The sequence below is a fragment of the Hyposmocoma kahamanoa genome, unplaced genomic scaffold (assembly GCF_003589595.1).
Source record: "Hyposmocoma kahamanoa isolate Upper Pololo Valley unplaced genomic scaffold, ASM358959v1 262, whole genome shotgun sequence".
Lineage (NCBI taxonomy): Eukaryota > Metazoa > Arthropoda > Insecta > Lepidoptera > Cosmopterigidae > Hyposmocoma > Hyposmocoma kahamanoa.
In genome coordinates this window covers 104,625-131,139 of record NW_020653765.1, presented here as the reverse complement: position 1 = coordinate 131,139, position 26,515 = coordinate 104,625, and the positions used below count along the sequence as shown (strand labels likewise).

The 26,515-nt window shown below is 34.3% G+C and overlaps 1 protein-coding gene across 2 annotated transcripts in view; it reads right to left on the bottom strand.

The window, feature by feature from the left end:
• LOC113228894 (alpha-N-acetylgalactosaminidase) overlaps positions 1–15,924 on the bottom strand; it is a 126,540-nt gene extending 110,616 nt beyond the window's left edge. The window contains exon 1 of one of the 2 annotated variants that reach the window (XM_026462329.1): positions 15,754–15,924. The gene's annotated coding sequence lies outside the window, so the exon portion shown is untranslated. The remainder of the gene's footprint in view (positions 1–15,753) is intronic. The other variant, XM_026462330.1, reaches the window with a different exon arrangement.
• Between the last annotated feature and the right edge of the window lie 10,591 nt (positions 15,925–26,515).

Here is a 26,515-nt window from a genome sequence, read left to right as displayed (position 1 = left end):
GTTTATAGCGCCTTCGCCAATTTAACACAATGGCTTAAATAACCAACAACTCGTGAAGTATTTTATAAATAAACGAAGACTCACAGATTTAGTACATTTTTTATAAAGATTTTGGTACTTCCTGAATGGGATTGTTCTATAATAAAATGTCTTGCGTGAGTTTCACGGTTGCTTTACGTTGCAATGTAGCTTTTGACACAAACAATAAGAAAATTATATCCCACACAACCTTGCTTTGTTTAAACCGTGAAATGTTAAGAAATACGCATACAAATTTTTGTTTAAGGCGAATAACACATGGGTGCGGTGAGACGGCAGTGCGTACCACAAGCAGCTCCGAAAAACGCCCGAGTGGGGGAGCTCAAAGAAGTTAAAACCGCGGCCGCCGTGATTGTGTTGTTTGCCTTAAACATCCTTGTGTTGTTGGTAACCCTTGCTTGGTTAGTGTTTTTGATTTATTAAATTATATTTAATGTTCCAACTAGATTTGTATGAAAACGATTGCATCAACGAAATATATAATGTGTAACAAAAATGCAGAGAATGAGTCGTTAACTTTTTTTTTTTTTTTTTTTTTTTTTTATTATTCAAAATTACAACATATTACTTATTACAAAAAGTCGTCAAACTGCTGTGCAGTTTGTTGGCGACATGTGCACTCTTACTTAATAATACCTACTTTACTATATTTAACATTATACAATTGAACCACTAACTTATTAAATAAAAGATAAAGATTATTTTAAGAGGTACGCCTGTAACTTACGTTTTAGTGCATATTTACTTAATTTTGTATCATTTCTAAGCCAATCAATGGCGTTATATATTTTTGGAACTAAATAGCGTGTACATCTTTTTCCATAATAATTATTTGCTTTAAACTGCACTAGTTTACCCTGCCTTACTCTTTTTGTCATGTACTTATTTTTAAGCCTAACTTTATCATTATCGCTATAGTAATTTTCCAACACTATCAAATACCTACTCTTAACTTCTATAGGCATGACCCTACAGTAACTAAATAAGTCATTGTACTCTGTGTGTTTACATTTTTCTATTACTTTTTTGCACACTAAATGTTTTATCAGACTAATTTGTAACTTTCTGATTCCTTTAAGATAACTAGCAAAGGTCCGACCATATACATTTAATCCATAGCTTATTAGCGAGTCTGCCAGCGCATAATACACCATATACAATGTTTTTTTATCCAATATACAATTTAAGTGAAAAAAACCTACCAAGCATTCTATTTAATTTCATACACACTTCACTAACATGTATTTTCCAACTAAAATTACGTTCTATAATGAGACCTAAATATTTAAATTGTTCAACATATTCTAGATTAGTACACGTACATCCTACTTTATTTTTATGTAAACACTCATAATTGTGTCCGACTATTGATATGTCATTGTACGTAACTTTCTTTGCCTGTACATTATACGGTGAGTGAATGTGCACGCATTTGGTTTGTGGTGGTTTAATCAGAAGGTTTAAAATTATTTTAAAGATAAACATATTTTACTTATTTTCACAATACTATGAGACGAACAAGTCGTGGGCCTGATGGTAAGCGAGACGCCTGTCAGTGCAGCTCAAAGAGCATTGCCACTGCGCCCGTCATCCTGAGACATAAGTTGACAAGTCCGATGTGCCTGTAATTTCACTAGCACTCTTACCCTTCAAAGCCGGAACGCAGTAATGCTCACATTACTGCTTCGCGGCAAAAACAGTGCTGGACGAACTCTATCACAAGGAACTCTACTGCTAGTTAATAAAAGTATAAAAGGTTTGAATCTCCGATACGCAGTGTTTCGTTGTATTTCTCACGATTGATGTGGTGTTTCCTTTACCTTCAATAATCATCATCAACGCATTTACACGTCATACTGCTAGGCGAGGGCTAATGCGAGTTGGGAATTCACGCGATTTTCGCAGGTTGCGAACCTTCTTCGACGTACAGGATTCATCACGATATTTTCCTTCACCAAAAAGCTCATGGTAAATGTCAAATTCAATGTCAGACGTAAATTCCGACAAACTCAAGATTCGAACCCACGGCCTCTGCTTGAAAGGTGATAGTTCAAACCATTAGGCCACTACAGCTTTTTATAACTTTAAGCATGTGGTTATAGTACGCCTATTATTTGTTATTTTATATTTTTTTACGATAAAGTAACTTCTCGTAAAAGTAACTTTTCTACACGTTAGTTAATTATAATTCCATTCTTCACGTGTCATTACATTTTTATTATGCAATACAAATGAAAAAAAAATGTGTATTTGTCCTCCACAATAATTTTGCATAGCGTGTATTACAACTACCGCTTGGGTGCTTTGAATTCCAGTATATCACCTGCACGCTAGTAAACTCTCAAAATATCGATGTAAATTTTTGTCTAAACATTAAAATTTTATTGTCGTGTTCTACGAGTTTGTCGTCGACTTAATTGTGAGTAGTCAGAAGTAATAACTTGAATTCGTATACGTTGCAAACGAAGTTATTAATTACTTGGTTACCTAGCTTGCATAATATATAATGCTAAAATTAAGCTTGTATGGGAAAATTGACATTTTAACGTAATATAAGGAGGTAGCAATAGCACAGCGTGTTTTGTTTTCCTTCTACTCTTTATCTAGTAATTATGGCACTTGTATTTCAGTTTATTGAATGTCAAAATGTTTTACGACCATGATACTCAATAATTTTTTTGTGAAAATTACTCCACTAGTTTGTTATAATTTTATTAATATAAAAATTGAATACTTGGAAACATCCCACGATCCGGTTGGAATGAACGAAGCCACGAAACACGGAATTAGTGGGTACCATGGGTGGACATTATAAGCAAAGACTACGAGACAGGCCATCAAAGAGGTGGAATGATATTGCAAAAATAGCAGGAACGGTCAAAATTCGCACAAGACGGAGTCTGCTGAAAGAAGTTGGAGGAGGCTTTCACCGCTTAAGGCGACCCTTACACATAACATGACTAACTGTAAATTAAGATACCTATATTTTTTTCATAATATCAAGTGACGGGACGAACAAGTCGTGCGCCTGATGGTAAGCTATACGCCTATCCACAACAAAAAATAAATAAATAAAATCCATTCTCCTGCAATGCTGGAGATTGAGTTTTCTGCGCCTAACGCTTAATTCACAGGATTATTGACGGTTACCGTCTGTTCGATAGCATTCAATGTTTAAGGTATCTTTATATAAGTGTAAACAATCAGAGAAACTTGGATTGAATATAGTTTGATCTACACATTGACTTACAAAGATCTACAGTTATTTTAGTACCGAAGCTCTTGTGTCTCGATCGATCTAACGACACCGAATATGTCAAAAACTACAAGTCGTTTAGGCTGTACAGCGTGAAAAAGTAAATGAACAAACATACATACAATTGAAAAACATAACCCTCCCGCAGTCGGGTAAAAAATTTAGAAATAAAGTCGCATTAAATTAAACTATTACCACTTTATTGGTCGTAGCATACGTAAAGTGATTTTTCGCATCCCGTACGGGACGGATTTATTGTAAATACCGTTACATATAAGAACATAGTATTCAAGTAAATGCGACAAGAACGGGACGTCTCCCTCTATACTGCAACCTTTAGTTTGTGCTGGTTGGCATGTCATGTCATAAAGGTAATTGATCCCGTATGACACAAGGCGTGTGGTTGTCTGGCACATTACATTGTCACTACCCCAGAACCAAAAAAGTTAATTACCCAAATAGGTCCTTCCAGGAATCGAACCTGGGAGTATTGCCCACAATGCCAACCGGCAGGCCACTGAGGTCATCAAACCAATCCAATGAATGGGTGCTCTATTACCGACATCCTATAACAGTAGCTCATATTGTATATCATTTACGTGTCAAATCTTGCGTAACCAGTGTGAACGATAGAAGTGACCTCCAAATTTCATCCTTTGTTATATTGTACTTTCATAAAAACATTTTTTGTATGACTCGACATTGACTCGTGTGCTGTCTTTTTTTCGTATGACGAATTCGCCTTGCTTGTTTTGTTTTTTATGTAATAAATAATTTTGGACAGCCTTGTTGTAGTTGTATGTTCATATACAAAACCTCCAGTTAATTAATTGTAATGGAATGCTATTTTCGATTTTTATGTTATGACTTATGACAATGGCCCTGCTTCTGCCTACATTTTTGCATCCTACACGAATTTGTTTTTGAAACATGGCGGATATATTTAAGGCATTTGAACGTTTGTGTAGGCGCGTACAGATTTGCTCGATTTTTTGACTATCGACACGTATGATCAAATAAAACGAGTAAATTTGTAAGCAACAAACGATCAACATCGTATTTTATATCGATCAATATGTGTGATCAGACAAAATCGAGTAAAATAATTGTGTAAAAAGCAGACCATTGATATCGCATAGTTTGTAGATCATCAAAAAATCGAGCAAATCAGGCACCTTATAATGAAAGTAATTTAAAAAATTCTAATTAAATTTATTGAATGTCAGGACTTCACCAGCGTGATATTTAATTATTTTTTGGGAAATTACTCCACTAGTTTGTTATAATTACAAAAAGATCGAACACTTAAAAACAATGCCTTCGATCCGGCTGGATTCGTACCAGCGTTTCCTAACAAACCATGCCAGATGCTATTTGTATAATTAATCGACTTCAAATAAAGGAGGAGGTTCCCAATTCGACTTTACGTTTTTCATATGTATGTTACGCAACAACTCGAACCGATTTTGATGATTATTTTATTGTTGGAAAAATGGTACCTCAGTAGTGATTCCATGTACATTTGAAGAAAATATTCTACCTCTTAGGAGGAAAACTAGGGAATGAATGACTTTTGAGGTCGATTTTTTAGTACTCTGTATTGAGATTATAAATTACAATAATACCTATTCAGTCATATCATTTCTTCTACATAAAATGCATCATAAAACATCATCATACAAACAAACAGAATACTAAGTATTACAACAACACTTTTATAGATTTGACCTAATTATTTCAAAGTCGTGTCTCGTGTTAATGAAATTAGACTAATAAGGAGTAACGATTAGGCGTTTTGTACGTACTATGTGACCCCTTTGATCTGGCATAATTGACATGAAACCTAAGGCAAAGATAGATATTATCTTTCATTATTCGCTCATTTAGTGCAACATTGACTTAATTGCAATTTTGGCATAATTGAATTAAGACTTAATTAATTACATATTAACATCCTTTATCCAAATTTGCCAAAATTACAATTACATCAATGTAGCACCAAATAAGCGTATTGTTTGACATACATACTGTCATTTAAAAATTTTAACGACCTCGTAGGTCCAACAGAATAAAAGAGAAGGCTCGGCCCACATAAATTTATTAGAAGAGGAAAAGACAGGCCCAAGAAGGCCTTTATGCGAATAAGAGGGCCTATATGCGTATGTATCTAATGATTTCAAAACCATTTAAGTGGAGTTGGAGTTTACAAGATGATAAATAAGCACGTCCGCTCGCTTCGAGAATTTTGATGAGAATGATGACGGAACAAACCAACATAAGAATAAGAATGAAGTATAAGACATTCGAGAACGATTAAAAATTTTCAAAGTATGTGGCCAGAAACCAGTAAATAATGATGATGATGAAGGAAGTGGCATCGTCACAGTATGTAACAATCCTGTGCCTCCGCGGCTGTGTGACTACCAAGTGTATCCTTATTATTACGATCAAAGTAAACATGCATCTTCAAAGATATCGTGGCTTAAGAAGAGACTGCGGTCAAGTTGCCCATTTTATAAAAACGAAATACATTTGCTACCGCACTAACGTATAACTCTTCACCTAGAACGTACTGCGGCCGTTGCAACGCCCGAATCATGCACCATTAAATCTAATAATTATGGTCGCTAATTTACACAGCAACTTGTATGCAATAACACTTATTACATTATTGAAGGTATACTCTATTTCCAATTCGTCAAACGTAATTGTAATCGTGATTTAGGTACTTTATATCTTAGATATACAATCTTTGTCCTGCAGAAACGTGCGGTTAGGGTAATTTACAATCTGAACCCCAGAGTGTCTATGAGAAATAAGTTTAAAGAGATTAACATTCTTACACTAACGTCACAGTACGTTTATGAAAATGTTATTTATGTTAAGAAAAATATTTTTTTTCTATAAAAAATAGTGACAGACATAACATTAATAGGAGGAATAAAAATGAACGAGCTGTTCTTGACAGTCGACGTCCTAAAGTCCCAAATTCATTTAAGGGGCAATGTATTCCGATTGATATGCAAAATTTGCTATTTACGAGGCTTAAAACTATTGTGAAATAAAAACTTTATACTAAAGGTTATTATTATACAACTTCTTCGTACTTGGATGACAAAAATCCGTGGTAGTGACCCGTTTAGGTCTTGCATGTAGTATCGATCTAAGATATTTAAATTATACATTGTAATAATAAATGTATTCAAATGTATATTTACGAAGACCAACTCCTAGAGTTTCTTGCTCATTCTTCGCAGGGGATTCTGCCTTACGAATGAGCAGTAGAGTTTAATCAGTATGACTATTTCAAGTTTAATTTGCTTACCTATGAAATAGAGATTATTTGACTTTGACTTTGACTTTATATCGTAAAGCAAAAAAGCAGCCGTGCCTTAGCCTAACAGTTTGACCTACTGCCTTTCAAGCAGAGGGTCATGGATTCGAAACCGGGCTTGCACCTTTGAGATTTCGGCAAAGAAAAACGTCGTGGGAAGACTTGCATATGTTATCTGCAAAGCAATTTCATGATGTGTGTAAAATTTCCAATCCTCACTGAACCCGCGTGGGCACTACAGTTCAAGGGCTCTCTTTGTGCAGGGAAGTCTGTGCCCGGCATTGTGACTATATACAATAGGCTAACTGCTTATATCGCAAAGATTGCTGATCAGGGGATGAGGAGATCAGGATTAAGGTGCGATTCAAACTATGGCCCACCTCACATCGCGTCTTGCGTGTTCTAACACCTGCACGCTTGAGAATTTAATGGCGGTTACTAGTGACGCGGTTGGTAGACTGAGTTTTGGGCCACAATAGGAAGTGCCATCGCCACGGTAAGAAAAATATCACTCTACTTAAAGTTCGAGAGTATATTCAAGCAATTAATAACCATGCAAAATGTAACCTTCAGTTGTACTATTATGAAATAAAATCAAAAGCCCAAGATAGTCCATTTAGAATTGCCGTTGACCAAGTTTTTGACAAAAGTTAGTTGGTAAACACTTAGTCATAGGTTAAACTACACAAACCGAGCCCTATGTGCCCTATGTAAATGCCGTAGGGTACAAGTAATAACAAAGAACTTTGACAAATACTCTATATCTTTTGAGTATGACCCACAACACCACCACAGAATATAATTTACTATTCCAACTACGCAAAGTCCATATTTCGGCAGGGCGTAAAAATGCGATTGCGTTTGATGATCAATCATTGTCGAATTAGCATTGTATTCAGATTGAATAAATCATTGTTATGTTATTCATTTAAACAAAAAATATATATTCTTTGTATAATTAATTGGTTTAAATTAAATTTAGTTCTCACGATAAAAAATGTAGGGTCATTATTTTTCCCATAAGTTTTTGCTGCCTGTCAACCATGTTTGTTCATTTACTTCTTCAGACTTATCTAAAACTATAGTATACAAAATTACCTAACTATTTTTTTTTTTATTATATTAAGTGACGGGACGAACAAGTCATGCGCCTAATGGTAATCTACACGCCTGTCCGTAACAGTTGCAGTGCCACTCAAAGCTTTACATCTGAGCAAAGATCTGGGGCCACTGCTACAGCGCCCGTCACCCTGAGGCATAAGTTGAAAAGTCCCATGTGCCTGTAATTTCTCCAGCACCCTCAACCCTTCAAAACCGAAACATAGTAATGCTGACATTACTGCTTGGCGGCAGAAATAGGTAAGGTAGGCAGTACTTCCCTGGACGAACTCTTTCACAAGGAGCTCTAAGGCTTCTGAACAGATGTGTCCTTATTACACCAAGGGTGCGAAGGCGCCATTCTCAAAGAAGAAGTGAGTGAAGATTCCGTTTGCTTTTGTTTTCATAGTTAGATTTAAGATAATAATAAAAAAAGGATTAAATATGAATCTTATACATTGCTATTAGAACACGATTTATAAACCGCAAACCATAACCAATTTTATATTAAAATGACTTCCTATAAAACTACGAGTAGGCTCACGTTTTATGAATCACTACAATGACTTGTAGGCACATTATTCTCCCGTATAATTTTCAAGCATATAAAATATAATGTATAATCGCATATAATTAGCTGTACATTGCTCAGATGTTGCGAATTATGTGTAAGACAGTGTAGTTGCAAAAATAGAAGACACTGTACAAAGAATCCGCGTCCCAGTTTTGAAACTATGCTATTATAAACACATTTTTAAATGCAATATTAATGCAGCGACGAAAATTGTGGGTGAATTGAAAGTTGATTAAAGAATATTTACTGCACCATTTTAAATATGAAATTCGTGGTTAATTTGAAATATGAAATCCACCACATCTGCTACAAAGTAGCTTTTGAGGAGAGAGGTTTAAATATTCTGCGAACGAAATTAGCCCTTAACTTTTTATGCTTAAGAATCGATACAACCTCAAATGGCTTTGGTTGATTCCGCGTAACAGTCGTTGAATCAATCACTTTAGAAAAAAAAAATAGTAAAATTGAGAATATACACAGATTAGTATATGGTGTGAAAACACGATTGCTAAAAATTGTCACGATAGAAAAAACACACAAACTTACCTCGAAATTTCACGAGGTACTTTACTAAACTAATTACTGAATTAATATTATTAATTTACTGAACTAATTATAACACGTACATAGTATACACTATACATTTTCAAAATTACTTTGAAAAATATTTAAAAAAATATTAATCAACCGGAATCTTATTATAGAGGCATATGAATTTTTCTACTCATGTATCTGTCAATTATAATTTCATAAACCATACCCACAGACCACATACGTACTACCATATCACAAAGGCGCTCTTTTTAGTTCTGAATCAAAATTCTATTTTCTATGGTACCGCTACATTACTTAAAAAAAATATACTTCTGTACACAGAGCTATAATGAGTTTCAAAATAAGAACGACGTATTTTTGCCAATTAAAATATCAAAAAAGACGCTACTTAAACGCTCCACTGCCTCATGACTGGTTAAAATATAAGTGGTACTTGGCCAATCGCGGACAATTCTATTCTATCTCTTTTTCTGTTTTGTATAGTATTTGCGGGCTTTCGTTTGAGTTTGTTGTCGTGGTTTGTTAACAAGATATAATCTTTAAATATTGGTTGTGTTTGTTATTTAAATTTACTCGTAGAGTATTGTATGCAATAGTACATAATTAGAACTTAAAATGTAATAATATGTTTTAGTAGAAATGGAGCTCCTTGTGAAAGAGTTCGTCCAGGGAAATACTGCCATCTTACATACTTCTGCCGCCAAGCAGTAATGATAGCATTATTGTTTTCCGGAACTTGTCAACGTATGTCTCAGGATGATAAAACTCTGAGTGGCACTGCAACTGTTATGGAAAGGCGTGTAGCTTACTATCAGGTGCACGACTTGTTTGACCCGTCATTAATATTTAAAAAAAAATCTGTTACTTAGGCCACTCGACTTAAAAAACCTCATTATGCAATAATTGCATTAAATACTATTGTGACTTTGTGAAGACGACTGTCAAGAACAGTCAGTTTATTTTTATCCTTGATATTAATTAATGGCTCGATCAAGGCTGACTCTTTATTTTCCTCTCCCTATCTCTTTCTTTTTTTTTAGAAAAAATAAATTTTCATTTCAAATGTGTCGCAATTGCAAAATCTAAAACCTTTGACCTTTGCGATAATATCTCCTTTTAATCCACTTTTTTTATATAATAATGTGCTATAGAATAATGTGACAAACACACTAAACCATTGCCTGGTCTCAAAATAGGTAATTAATTCCCTGTACTATGAATCCCAGAGCAGGAATTCATTCCGGGGCACTGTCCGGAATATCCAGACCAGAACCAATCTACAAAAATTTATTTCCACATTGGTCCTACCGGGGATCGAAACCAGAACCTCCGCATCCAGAGCCCATAGTCCAAAACATTCGGACATCAAGATCTATTCAATTTCAACTCATCATTCATTCATTAACAATGAACTTGAGTAAATATAATTTTCATTACCATCAAAAGATTCGTAAAGACGAGTTCAGTGACTCTTCGACCACCTATATATAGTGATTAATTTGCCTTCAATGGTAATGATATTGTAATTGCCACGATCGTGGAAGCGATAAATCCACCTCGACATTATAGAGCACGCTCATTCGGCTCGCGAGATTCCTGGTATGTATCCGCCTTTTCGAAGCGTATTTTATGAGAGTCTATAAGAGGTTATACTATCAGGAACTTGTTATTTTCAGTCTTACTTGAATTATGAGGTCCTGGTACACGATAACACCATTAAAACGTATTAAAAACCAATGTAACATTTACGGACTTACGTATTAAAACTTTGATGTCATCCGAATGTTAGTTAAAAAAAAAAAACATGGTTACACTTACACTTTTATTAGCATATTTTCCGTATAAAAACAATTTGTCTTTATTTAAGTAAATTTTAGTTTAACATTTCTGTTTTCTAATTTTTGCACCACCAGTTGGCGCCACAGGTGAAAGGTGATTTCTCATTAATTTCATTTCTCATTATTCCATAAAGAACTTTTGGATGCTATAAAGCGCATGTTAAGAACAAACAGATAGCACGAAGGAAATATGTAACCACAGTCACAATCTTTCACTGCATTTTATAAAAAGATACTCGTTTTGGTTAAACGTATGTTGGTATGGTAATTGAAATGAAATTAAATAAATATCTTCGGAATAATTAAAAATATATTCTAAAGCGATGACGTGATGAAATTAGGGACGTTACAGTGCCACTCAGAGCTTTAAATCGCAAAGATCTTAGGGGCACTGTCACTGCGTCAGTCATCATGAGACATAAGTTGACAAGTTCCATGTGCCTGTAATTTCACCAGCACTTTTACCCTTCTGAACCGGAACGCAGTGACGGTCACATTACTGTTTTGTGGCAGAAATAAGTAAGGTGGCAGTAATTCACTGGACGAGCTCTTTCACAAGGAGCTCTACTGTTTCTGCTTACACCGGTGAGAGAAGGGCCTGACATCTAAGTATCTAAATCACTCAAGTGTCACAGCGACTCTCTATTAAGAATCCATTTTTAAATCCGTAGAAATAAATATGTTGAAACGGTACCAAAAAAACATAAAATCGAAATATGCTACAGTTGTTCATGCTGGTACGCCATTTTTTCTTAATCATCTGATTCAATAAACACTTATTAATTTTGGAAACTTAATATCCATATATTAATTGTGAGCGTAATAACATACTATTTAATCGCCGATGCAGCGTGTATACCTGTTTCCGGCTAAATGCTTCCGCCACAAGTTTTTGCAGCGTGAAAGTTAACAGAAAAGTGATGTTAACCAGTTTCATTGCATGCATTGACGCTTAATTATGACTCGCTATTTTCAACCACCATACAAAGTCTTCAATAGCTGTTGTAGTTATTGTTTTAGTATATGGAGTAAGGAAGAAATTGGATTCAGTATAGCGTGTGAGGAATACGTCATGTCACTTGTACTGATTCATTCCTGCGCATACCGTTTTTAAAAAGAAAATTAAATGTGGAGAGCAACAAAAGTGATCGCATATCGGTAAAGCGGCGAACGGTACGAAAATTGATACTTTTGCAATATCCATTTAATAGGATGAATGATGGTGAGGCTGAGGTATTTCGTAAGATAGATATAATATTTTTGATGAATAGGATCATGGGCTTAGAAAAAAAACATTGCTACGAAAATGTATCGGTAAGGTAAGGTTTGAAAATTGGTTCCATTGTTTTGGAGTTAAGCGCTTTTGGTAGAAAATTATAAGTTTTTGTGTTCCTGTTATTTTGAACATATACAGGGTGACAGGTTGAACGAACGAGATAAATATTTAAAGGGGCAAATTAGTAGCTGATTACCATACCGAAAATGTAAAAAAACTACCTTATTTTTAAATATTTTTCTCTGAGGAAAATACTGCCTTTAATATTTTGTAATACTCTGCGTGAGATACCGCGTCAATCGGACATACAGCAAGTGCCCTGCAAGGTCAAATCAAACCCTGTTTTTCTTATGTTTAGCGGCGATTTTTTACATATTCGGATTAGATATCTGCTACTCGTTTGCCTCTTTAAATGCTTATCTCGTTCAACCTGTCAACCTGTATAATTTATCGAGAAATTTTAAATGTCACTGAGTTTGATTACCTATAAACGCAGAATCAAAATTGGAAAATAAACAACTTTTAAACAACTTTTAGTGAGACCTCTAATTAGAGTTAATATTAATATTTCTCTTTTCCTCAGCGTTTCCCGTTAATATAGTTGTGCCAACGTTGGACAAAGTAGCTGCCAATTCTCGCAGTCTTCCATTCGGTCCGTTAATATCATTAGGGCACAATTTCCAATTTTAAATTTTAGCAATTATATTTTAAGTAGTACTCCAATTTTTTTAATAATATTATATTATAATTTTGAAATAAACAAAAGAAAATTTTTGTATAAATGAAAATAAAAATTTTGACGAAAAATAATTACTTAAGTATGTACATAATTCGATTCCGATTTTTATATTCCGTGTTGTGACGTAATTAAATTTTGAAAAGTTTGTAATTTACATCTATGTGTCGATATCTTTCCTTGGGTACTCTGTGTATACACTTGCGATTGTGATACCAAATTGTGTATCAAAATGTGCACTGTAGGAGCTAGATGAGTCGGTCACGGATTCGATTCTCAGTAGATTCAATTTGAAAAATGAACTTTTTAATTGGTTCTGTTTTCGGTATTTTGAGTAGTGTCTCCTAGTGCACTCAATTGTTCTGGCACTTATAATACAAGGAATTCCCTAATTGAGGAATTCAGACCAGGTAGGTAATAGTTGTGTTATTTAGCACATTATTATTATTAATTATATCCGTTACTAAAGTTAAAATGAAATTAAAATGTTTAAGATGTTAAAAACCTCCCATACATTGTAATAACCACTAATAACAATGTTCTTTTTATAATTACACCTAACTCCCGTTCTCATACAAACGTACAACAAAGTAAGTATGTTGAGTGTGTGCGTTATTTATTTATTTATTTAGAGAATTAAATAGATATTCGTAGAAACTAATCTTCCTATAGATCACTTAATGCATGTCATCTTTACAAATATACATTGTTAAATTTAGATCATAATGTTTCTTTTTCAACTTCAAAAAAGAAGGAGGTTCTCAATTTGACAATATTTTTTGGTATGTTTGTTACGCGACACCTCCTTTGTGTGTACGATGTTTCTTTTTTATTAGATAGAGGATACCATTTAAATTTGAAGAAAGTTTTCCACCTCTAAAGGTGGCAAACTAGGGGATCCGAATCCGACTAGGCGTACTTTCCGGTGACCGGTTTCGATAAAACTTAGCAAATACGTGTAATTATACGACTCGACTTCAAAAAAAGGAGGAGGTTCTCAATCCGACTGTCTTTTTTGTATATGTTACGTAATTACTCCGATATTTGTGAATCGATTTCAATGAATCTTTTTTTTTGGGAAGGGGTGCCTCAGTATCAAATTTGAAGAAAATATTCCACAAACCCGGTTTATAGGATTTCACCCAGTTTCCGTTCACCGATTTCAGTAAAATTTGTAACTTTAAATTAATGTAAATTCACGAACTTCTGATTATTAGTGTTTTCATTTTAATGGCGAATTATATTAGCATATTATGTGTTGTCTATAAAGTCCATTTTAGCTGAGTTTATGACAAACTAAAGTTAATATAAATATGGAGTTTTTAAGTATTTGTAATTTGGAACGGTTTATTCCCAGTAGGTCCAAGTACTCAGTTCCACGTGGAGCAATTAAAAAGTACCGAGCATCAGCAGCAGGTCGCCGATATGCAGCAAATAGAGTGGCGGAAAGGATAGATCTCTGAGGTACGTCAGCATTAATACCGTGAGGAGCAGACTTGTTGCCATCTACAACTAAATGTACCTAGCCCTCAGAAGATCGACCATTTTTTCCGGATTGATAACGTGTATATTTGTTATTGTTTTATAAAATCCCATGGTCACGGCTAACTGATATCATATTAGTCATTAAACAATTATGTCTAATATTAATGCAAACCACTTTATTCTGAACTATAACTTAATTTATATTTCAAAAACAAATGTATGCGATTTGAAATCCGGAAAAAATAATATTTGTTTTCCGTGGTCAAATGGCTTGACTACTGGTCTCGGGTTCATCGGGTTATCAGGGCAACGTATGATATTACACTAAAATTAAAATATCTACTACAAAATCAGCTTGTATTGAATTAAAACATTTAAACTAAAAGTTAAAAAATGTTACTAAGCTAGCTAAGTAACACGTCAATACGTAATCACTTAATTCAAACTTACTAGTGCTCCACTTTACACAAGTAAGTACACAAAGTGGCAGGTTAAGTGTAACATTAAGTTACGTAAGTTGGGCAAGGCGTACGTTGATGTCTTTTCTACGCGGATATGTGGCCGTAAAACATGTTTTCGCACATGATTTTTCTTTTTAGTGTAGTATATTTCGTTTTAGTTGTTTGCTTATTTGCGGTACTATAATTATTATCATTATTACGAACTCCATATTCTTAAACGAATTATAAAAGCAGATCCGTCTTTACATGCATTCTATTACGTCGGAAGCTAATATTTAATATTTTAGTTAGTATTTTTTTTAAGAACTATTTTTAACCAACTTGAAAAAAAGGATGAGGTTCTCAATTCGACTTTTTTGTATGTTACGCGATTACTCAGACATTTCTGATAATTTTTTTTTTGAAAAGGTGCTATCTCAGAAGTGTTTCTATTCAAATTTGAAGAAACTATTCCACCTCTGAGAGTGGAAAATTAGGGGATGGGTCTGGTTTATTCAACTTCAATAAAACATGGCAAATAGACGTAATTCCATAAACATTTAAGGTCGTTTTTTTGTCAATAATATAAATTTTAAATTTTTTAACGGTGTCTGTAACGCGAAGCTGTGTTTTCATCCACAATTAAAAAATATTTAAAAAAGAATATCTTTTTGACCAAAGCTTTTCGCCGTATCTCTATGGCTACAAAATATAAAAATTTATTCATTATAACATAATTTAAAAACAATAAGATCACCACGAAATACTTAGTGACAAATTCATCACGTAAGTTCGCACGATCGATGATATATAATTTTAAATTGTGTTATTACGCAAAGCACCTAATCCTCAAAACATCGGCATAAATAGCAGAAAATGAAAACTCTGGTAATACTACATTATTAAAGAAGCACGCTATCTCGCGTTATTATAAAATTACGTTACGATTATCAAACTATTACGACGGCAGTACAAAAAACAACTGCAAATGAAACCGGCTGAAAAACTCATGCTAAACTTTTTCTGTCAGGAAAATTGTTGGCCATTTTACGTAGTATATTTTTTTTTAAATATTAAGATTCAATTGAATTTACTACCAAAATAAATAACTTATACACTTACCGTAGTTAAGACGATGAAAGTTGAAATAATTATCACAAAAAATCCATACAACTTTTATGACACACGTTCACGTCTCAGTTTCTTTGAAAAGTTTATGCCTAAAAACCGAATCCGGTTTTCGAAATTCAAATATTTGAATCGGAATCCGTTTGGCGTCAGGAACGGTTGACAAGCGTCTCCATTCCGTGCGAAAAAGCGACTGCACATACTTCGCTAGCGATCGCTGCGTTCGTTCCCCCGCGCATCGGTCAACCTAGGTCGCTATCACGCCTGCTTGATCTTACTGCCGCACCACGTAGAATCTCGCTCCACTACTTTCCCATTTAGACATCAATGTCTACACATCCTAATCCAGCACGCAATGTAACCTTCTCAAACCGCAACGAGGATCAATCAGTCGTAGCGAAGATTGAATTACTGAAGCATGAGACTAGTTTCTGGTAAATAAAATTGGCAAATTCCGTATATAATTCAAGTGAATAATAGACGTAACAAATCTTTATAATCGAATAAATATTCAGTGATAGTGCAGATATCATTCACAAATTTATGAGCAATTCTATTTCTTAAGTTCTTTATGTTTTTAACTGAAAACATAAAGATCAACGAAAAAGAGACACAAACTAATACCGCCGAAAGCTGTCGTCTCACACCTGATTTCTAGTTCTTTGAGTGGGAAATAAAGAAAAAATTCAAAGAACTAAGTGAACATGGCTGACAGACTGTAAAAGTATCGTTTAATTTAAACCAATTTTGAATATATATTTATTTGGCTAAATGAATGACACAACATTGATTTATTCACTTTGAATACAATGCTAATAGGACGATTATTGATCATCAGAATCTAACGCAATCAGTCAAGGAATATAAAAAAAAATTAGAATGTTAAAATTTTTGCCCCCTAATGGAAAACACATTTTTTTTATAATAACCAGTGACGGGACGAACAAGTCGTCGGAGCTTTGAATCACAAAGATCTAAGGGGCACTGCCACTGCGTCCAACACGGGTATATAAGTTGACAAGTCCCATGTCTGCCTGTAATTTCACCAGCAACCTTCGAAACCGAAATGCAGCAATGCTCACGTTTCTGCTTAGCGGCAGAAATAGGTAAAGTGGCCCTGGACGAACTCAAACACAAGGAGCTGTACTACTAAAAAACTATACATAAGTAGTAACTACGTAACCACCACACAATATTATATACTACGCCCACGCGTATGTACGCGACAGTATGTGGTTTTTTATAATAACAAGTGACGGGACGAACTAGTTGTGTGCCTGGTAAATAGTGACACGCCTTTCCATTGCAGTTGCAGTACCATTCAGAGCTTTAAATTACAAAGATCTGAGGAGCACTGCCACTGCGCAAGTCACCTTGAGACCTAAGTTAGCAAGTCTCATGTGCCTGTAACTTCACCAGCACCCTTACCCTTCAAACTGGAACGCAGTAATGATAACATTACTGCTTGGCGGCAGAATTAAGTAAGGTAGCAATACTTCCCTGGATTATTAAAGAATGAGTTCATTGTTGATTTAATTGGCAGTTAAAGAACTATGATACACAACGATATCTCTACGAATGTTTCCTAAAGATAAATTGTAGAAACCCAAATGTTTACTATGAGAACTTACGGTGGGTTTACGGTAGGGTGAGGCTTGATGCTAGATAAGGCACTTAGTACTAATTTAGAATTATTATTTTTTCTCCAAATAACTTGAAAAAAATTCACGTTATATATTCTCAATTAAGTTAATAACCCTTCAAAGCTGGAACGCTTGAAATGCTTACATTACTGCTTGGCGGCAGCAATAGGTATAGAGACAGTACTTCCTTGGACTAATTCTTTCACAATGAGTTCTACTGCTGCTAGTGCTTTCCCGTGTACCGTTACAACTACCACTTAGTTTACTTACTCTAGTATTACCTGCCCTTACCCTTCAAAACCGAAACGCAGTTACGTTCACATTACTGCTTGACGACAGAAATAAGTAAGGTGGCAGTACTTCCCTGGATGAACTCTTTCTCAACTGCACCCCTACTTTCGGTGTAGTCACATCCATACTAAAGCATTATACCAAGGGTACGTAATAAATTTGTATATTATGAATAATAATAAAATCTACCAGTGAAGGTTAATAAAACTGTACAAAGACATTATGAAGTCCACAACCAGCAATTAACCAACAGTAAAATATATATATATATATAATATATTCTTAGAGCCCGTGGCCATACATTTGGAGGAATGGGAATAGATTTAGTAAGTCAGTATAATATATTACTCTACGTGAGATAGCAATTATGGATCTCAGATGTGGATCATGCACGGTTGCATTTTGCAATAAAGTGGAAATATCAAACAGATCTAGACAGCTTATCACGAATCGCCCAAAATGTAACCAACTGACGCGGATGATATATGTTTTTGGCAGACTTTGCAAATTTTAATTTAATTGAATGTCTAATTTTAATGTATAGCACAAGATACTTATCGAGTGCTTAGGTTTTCGCGATTGTTGCACATTGGAAATAACTTTTTTTTTACACTAAATCGCGTATATTTGTTTTTTATAACATACTAACGTTTTAGGACCTTTATACGTATAGTAGGTCTCATAGTCACAGCTAACTGAGATGGTAAAGTCATCACGTGTGTGTGCATTGAGTGAGCACCCTCTGAAGAACGTTTAAAAAATATTAGTAATTTAGTAGTATAGTCGTCACCAAATAAGAGGCCAAATTTGACACTTGTCACCGTGACGCGAATAGGGATGTGGACTAATCATATCGGTAATCACACTATACGATTTTCACGAGAAATTGATTTCATGATTTTTGACAATTCTGCAGTAATTCTTCTTATTTTCGTAAAATTGTCACACATTCCTATGAATTGTATCCAATTCTTTTAGTTTTGATTTTATAATATTCAGATGATTTATTACGAGAATTTAGTGTAAATAAGTATGTTCATCGATAAAACAACTACATAAAAAGATTAAATTACCAAGAAACCATACATTTTCAATTATTCGACTGGCAATAAGTTAGAAGTTATCGATGTGAACAACAAACAATTTCAAATAATTTTTTCTAATATTTTTTAAAATATATTTTTCGAGATATCGAAGTGACTCGGTGAAATTCGGCGAATAATTGCTTACAACACTATTATTTAAAAAAAATAGCTTGAGGACGTAACTGTTTTCAGAACGTTTCGGGATAATTCAAAATTGAATTTTATTTCGGAATTCGTGCGAAAACCGTACTTCAAATATGTTTCGTCATGTTATATAATGTTTCAATAAAATTTATGTATTTTTTTAAACTCAATTATGCTAATAATTGTTTGTTTATTGTTTCGTTGATCGCATTCAAAGATACGTACTATCGCTGTCTTTAGCTGTCACGTTTGGCCTCTTATTTGGTGACGACTATAGTTCTAAAACAATTATAGAAACCAACATTTCCATTTGTAAAAAGATAAAACAAAACATAAATAACTTAATGTGTGCTTTCTTAGTTCTCATTGAGAAGTTGGTCAATTTTAATAAAATATTATTCATTTTATATGAAAAATTTTTTATATTCAATTTAGCCAACTTCATTTGTCCCGATTTTTTCCTCGAATAATAATATAATTAGAAAATAAGTAATAAGAATATAAAAGATACAATAAACAAAATTCAAAAGACCGTTCCAGGCCGATACAGACGACATCAATTTTTTGTACGTCGCCACCTTAGCAAGCAATAGACAGGTAGTGTGTTGCGGTCCACACTGCTTTTATCGACACCCATTAAGATGCACTAAAAAATCTCATAATAATAATAACGCACTGTGTCACGGGTGCCGTGGACACACACTTATAGACAACAACAAATTACACCCAAACTCACAAAAGAAAAAATGTAGGCCATACAAATATTTCTCCCGGCCCGGGAATCGTACCTGGGACCTCATAATATAATATTATATAAGAATAATAAAATTATCTTTACATGAAACTAAGTCTATCTGCATTAAAAAAATAATGAGTTGATTTTATTCATTTTCTGTGATAAACATTTTACTATTTGAGGACTTCTCTGTCCCGATGCTAAAATGCCAACTATGCCAAAATTGTTTTTACAAAAAAGGTCTTAATGGTTCTTGAGACAGTTTTCCTGTATTTCCAATAAAAAAAACACACTGTATATTATGAAAATCCATGATGTAGCGTCACCACACGTTTTCAAAATACATTTTTATGGAATTATTTTTTTCTCGTTAACCAGAATTAATCGGATTTAAACCCCCGAGATTAAAGTATGTCGTTTAAAAACATTATGTACTATATGTATGAAGCTGTGTAGCGCGGAGTAAGTTCCGTTATAAAATTGGTTATTTCGTCAATGCAATTTAATTTGTGTAGAATCCATGACGTAATGCACGTGGCTGTATATAGGAGTTTTGATTACGATCCGGTGCTAGGTGATCTTTCGCTGTCTGATCCTCCCGACTAGCTTCCCGACCTGCTGTCTGATCTTACCCTCAAAATCCAGTCAGGCTTAGTATTATAACTGTTTAATGTTATAACTTTTTAAAATACTTAGGTTAAGTATAATACTTAAGATGGGCCATATAACTGAGTCATACACCATCACGATAAACTACGTTATCAGGATTGCAGCAATTGATAAGAGTGCGCCTGCCACAATCTGAAATCATGTTTCTGAAACTCTTCATTAAATACCTTCTTAAAAAGCTACAAACCACTAATTCATGTAATTTGGCGCTGTCGCTAGATGGATGGTTAGGATCGAAATCGGCTAGGTTTGATGAGCCAGTGAGTGGCGAGTCTTAACGGGATCTCACGAGCCGGTACAGTGTGGTAGTGGGTAGGCCTCCGAGGATCCATCGGGCGAGCTTGTATCGTCGGGAGAGTCTACGAATAAGAATCCCATATAACCCCACCATATCATCGCTTGCGGCGGGGTATGCATATGGCATTTTCTTGTGTATAAAAAAAAGTTTGATGTGCCAATCTCACCTTTAAAAGTCGAGTCGTTCATGAAGACCATTTCCAACAAGGGGTTAATATACCTTACCACCTTACCTTAAACAGACATAGCTATTTATATTTATATAGACATTTCTTTGTTTTTCTTTCCTTGGCTGGTACCGACTCCAAAAATTAACTAATTAGATATTGTAAATATTTATTTAGGTATCAACATTTTTTTGGTCAAGTAACACATTAAATCGATCACGTACACGAACGAACACGAACACGACACTCCCGTTCATAGCGCTTGCAGTGCCACTCAGCGATTTAAATCGCAAAGAACTAATGGGGCACAACCACTGCGCCCGTTACCCACCTAGATATAAGTCAACAAGTCCCATGTGCCTGTAATTTCACCAGCGCCCTTATACCCTTCAAACTGAAACATGGCAGTACTTCCCTGGAGGTAGTCTTTCACAAGCAACTCTACTACTACTATTAATATCCATGTCAAAGGTTTCACTCCCTTCCTTTAAATATTTTGTGCCATGCCCCGTGATTTCTTTGTTCAATTTGAGAGGTAGTCCAAAAGTGATGTATACTTTAATAAAACATTGAAAACTCGAAAACATAGCGTAAAAGAAATATTAACGTCTATAATCCAAATTCAATCTACTCGAGATGTATATTTGTACCAAGAAGTTGTGCAACAGACGAGGTCGGTCGATATTCACTTTCGTCGCTGTTGAAATGTAAACCTCCACTTGTTCTGGAGAGCTATTTTTGATTCGTACTGACTCACTTCCATTACGATCTTGACGTCTGATGTCGAACAAATGTTATAACGAAATTCTGATCAAGTATGTATTCTGATGAGTAAAGAGAAATATCTCCATATAAAAATTATGAGCAAAGTTAGATATTTTATTCTTAAATAATTCGTTTTAGACTTTTATTACAACCTGTTTTCAGGATTTTATAAGTATGATCGGATACAGTACCTCCTATCGTGTAGCACATTCTTTAGGCAATATCCATAGGCGTTTCGTCTATTTTTTGTAATACCGTTATTTAATTGCAAATATCTAAACCATTTGTTCTAGCAAAATAAGTTTTTCCCGCTTCTAAACTGGGGACTCGCTTTAATAATAATAATAACAATAATAAACCATTTATTTCAGGTAAGATAATGGTGTTAGTTACAAAAGAAACCTTAAAACTAAGTCAGTATGATTGCAATGAATTTTGAAATAATGATAGAAAATTAAAATATTGAATTACGAAAAAAATTAAAATTTGGTAATGCACAATGATTACTTAATTTGACCAGTTGTAATGTTTACCCAAAACTTTAAAATTGTACATTCAAAACGATGGGCAAACATCTTTAAACCTTTTTCCTGAAAAGTTTTTTTAATATTTTTATTTTTCTGCTAAAAGTTTTGCAGGTATGGCCTCATTGCACTAAGACTGCGAAATCATTCAACCAGAGAATATTTTAAGGTAATATAAGCATCACATTACCTATATTTTCTTTAAACGCATTCTTTGACCTGATAATTTAACTGTCGTACCTTCACGTAGTCTAACACTGGAGAATACCAAAGTACTAAGCGGTAATTGTAACGGTACACGGGAAAACACTAGCACCAGTAGAACTCCTTGTGAAAGAGTTCGTCCAAGGAAGTACTGTCACTAATCCTATTTCTGTCGCCAACCAATAATGTGAGGTTTACTACTTGACTTGTCACCTTTAAGACTCAGGGTGACGGGCGATTTTTGCAATTTAAAATTCTGAGCAACATAAGTGCAAGACTTCTTCGTCCCGTCACTTGATGTCATTAAAAAACACGGGAAAACTTCTGGACAAAAAACTATATTACATGCATGGAAAACTGTCTTTTCCATGCATGTAATATAAGTGATATCTGTGTATTTGTGAACACACATCCTCTATATTTTAAAACACGTGGTGAAGTGATACAAAGGCAAACCAGAGCCAAAAACCTGAATCTTTTATACCAACCTCGTTGCCATAAATTAATTTATAAGAATGACTACTTCAATATGTGCTTAAAGATCTTCAATAGTTTACCAAATGAATTTAAATTACTACATGGACGTACCTTTAAATTACACATTGCTTATAGTAATAAAGAATATTTAGAATTTACAAATACTAACTTATATTAATTTGAAATGCAATTAATTTTAGAGGCCAAAATATTTAATTCAATCAATATTTCCCACCTGCTTGCAGATTTAACACATTGTACCTATTTTTATTTTAGATCTGTATAATTGCTATATTCTGGCAAATAAACGTTTTCTATTCTATTCTTTTCTATACGGAAGCATTTTGAAAATATCGTTGTCGGATAGTGTCAAATCAAAGATTATTGCAGACAGATAGTGAATAAGCAATTGGAGGTTTTGAAAGCCGTCAAAAAACGCAAGTTACCAGTACTTTGGTCATGTAATGCGTAATGATAAATACAACCTGCTTCGATTAATTACACAAAGAAAATCCTGGGAAAACGACCACCTGGAAGAAGGCGTACTTCGTGGCTTAAGACTCTCCGGATATAGTTCAACCTGGGCACAAAATCCTTTTTCCGTGCAGCTGTGTCTAAAATACATGGCTGACCTCCTGTAGGAGGTGGCACCTCAAAAGAACAAGAAGATAAATTGTTAGGTATTCAAGGACCATTAGAGAGTGTCAAGTTGTGTTTACAAATGTTTTATATGAGTTTACTCTTTGCTACAATCAAGATATCGAATTCTTAGGTATTCGCGATTGATACACATTGGAAATGAAACTATTTTTCCGGATTTAAATCACGTATTTTTGTTTTTTCAAACAAACTAACGTTTCGGGTCCTTACAGGTCCTGTAGTCACGGTTGACATCCGTGTCAAGTCAATCCGGAAAAATAGTTTCATTTCCTATACAATTAAGATGTTAAGATATTAGCGACGGATTGCGTTCACCTTATTAATGAATTTTGATCCTTGAAGTTGTCAGGGTTATACATAAATACTTAAATACAAATATATGTATTTTTATTTTTTATTTTTTTTAGTTACATTCCCTGGCTGCTCTTCGTAACGCTTAATCTCAATATTTTTTTATTTATTTAATATTATACATCAACGACGTTTAAATAGCTTTTTAAGTAGTTTAGAAAAGTTACGGTTGTATAACTCAATATATGTAGGTACTGTAGAGATCGCATATTAGTGTCGACATCTTCTTGCGCATGAAACAGCTAGCTGTGATTGCAGGTTCTACAGATTGTAAAATAAAAAATAACGTTTGTATTTTGTTTATTTTTTTGTCAAAATCTTGCTCTATGCGTATTTATAAAAACACCATATTCTGTGTCATTGTAACGTAATCACCTTACTTAGCTTTTATGCTGCAACATATCAATTAGAATTTATATCGTAGGTTATTCTTGAAAAAACAATTATGAAATAAAAATATGTAAATACGGGGTGTTTACTTTTGAGTTATTATACTAACAGCCGTACCAAAAACAAATATATGTGTTAAATAAAAAATATGTATGTAATCTACGTACACGAGATGTATAAATAAAGAAACAGCTATTTGAAAAGGGTACAATTTTTTTTTTTAAATTTGTAACACAGTTTTATTATCTACTATAATAAGGATGTTAATAGATTAAAAGCCAATAATAAACGCTTTGAAAAAATCATTGTGATTGGCTATCTTTGCGATTGGACCTGACAAACGACAAAAAGTGAAAAATCTATAGATATCTTAATTACAGTAGCACGATACGTGATATTTTCTCACACATATGCAAAAATCACTTTAGAAAGGAACGTATTAAATTCAAGGAGGTTTGCTCTAAAGGAAACCGTTCTAACATTTTAGCATATCCACTGCGAACTGGCAACCAGTACTATCTAAATTTTCGAAAGATTTCACTTTTTAATACCATTTAATACTATTTCATACTCTGCGGCGTTGCAAGAAATTTTATCTCAGATACATTTAATTTTGGCGCCAGAATCGACTTCATTCAACTTGTTCTAACTTCTAACCAGATGCTATATAAATGACGCAAACAATTATTTTCTTCATCCTGTAAAATTGTCAAAATTGAGATAATACAGGTAGTCAGTTCACAATCGATATTCATTTTTTTCCAACGTTTACCCATTATAAGGGTTTAGTAAACCGAGAACCAGAGCAGTAACGGAATACTCTCCGGGGCTCTGCCAAGGACAGCAAACCATCTCATGAGTCTCATCATCATCATCAGCTTACACGCATCCACTGTTGGATATAAACCTCCCCTTGAACACGCCAACTCTTCCGGTCTTGTGCCGTCCGCATCTTGCCGCTGGACGTCCTACACTTGAGACCTCAAATCAGCCGAAAAACCCCAGTAGTATACGCATGAGGATTCTCGGGCACCTCTCTATGGCAGTGGTTTTACTGGGCCTACAGGACTACCGCCTGGTAGTCTCACATAACCACTGGCTGCTCCCGCGAGTGGAATACGTAACGCATTTACCAGCGATAAAAAAAGGGCGTTCTACTTTACGTTTTCCTTGACATGGTCGCCACTGTATAACTCTTCCCGAGTACACTCTCATGAGTGTCTACTGGATCTAGATTTGAAAACTTCGTAACTATAAGAGCTCTACTGCTACTGTTTAGTAGGGAAGTGCTGCCACCTTACCTATTCCTGCCAAACAGTAGTGTGAACATTACTGCGTTCCGGTTATGAAGGGTATAAGGGTGATCAGATCCTTACGATTTAAAGCTCTGAGTGGCACAGCAACTGTTATGGATAGGCGTGTGGCTTACCATCAGGCGCAAGACTTGTACGTCCCGTCACTTGATATTATTAAAAAAAAACTCGGTTTTGGACGAATCCCTTTTTTACTCTTCAAGCGCAATATCAGACAACTAAAGCTAAAAATATAATTTATAGACTAAAGGTTATTTAATTATAAAGTAAAGGTATAATCATAACTTATCATACAAAATTATATCTAGTAATCCTATTTTTTACCTATTCATAAGTTCACATTAATGGACGTACGAGATTTACCGAGACGATAGTAAGCTGTTTCGATGTCACTTACATCAGGTTTATAAGTGTAAGTAGGTACTAATAATTGGACCTTACAAAAATGTTTTCTGGATAAATAATTATATTTTTTATCACAAATCATATTTAATGAATTTGGCATCAAATATTGAAGTGACAATGGCATCAAAACATTGCAAAAAATTCCTAAAATAGAAAGTTACCTTAAGACATACGAATTTAAAAGGTGTTGCTCTTGACCGCCGTGATACATTTGTGAGTATTTCTACACTACATTCATTTATACACGTTTTTAGGAATGAAATTTGTTGCGTTAGCTCCCATTCAAGCCCGAAAAAGCGATCATAGATTCTGCATTATGAATTAGTTCAAAAGTTTATGCGAACACTGAAAATATTACTGATTTTCCTGTTCGCATCGAGCCGTGCTTGTCCATCTCGTAAAACAATTGCGTGTAAAATCGCTTCGTATTATTTGACAAACATGTTTCATTTATCAAAATCATCGCAACACGCCGTTGCGTTCGCTAAACAAAAACGTTCCCAAAAGTATTAAAAATGAGGTTGACATTAAAACCTTGAATATAAAACACAAAATACTGATCCAAAATTTTTTTTATACGTTTTGTGTAAATAAGATGACCTATTATGATATTTGAAAGCTGTTCAAAACTTTTT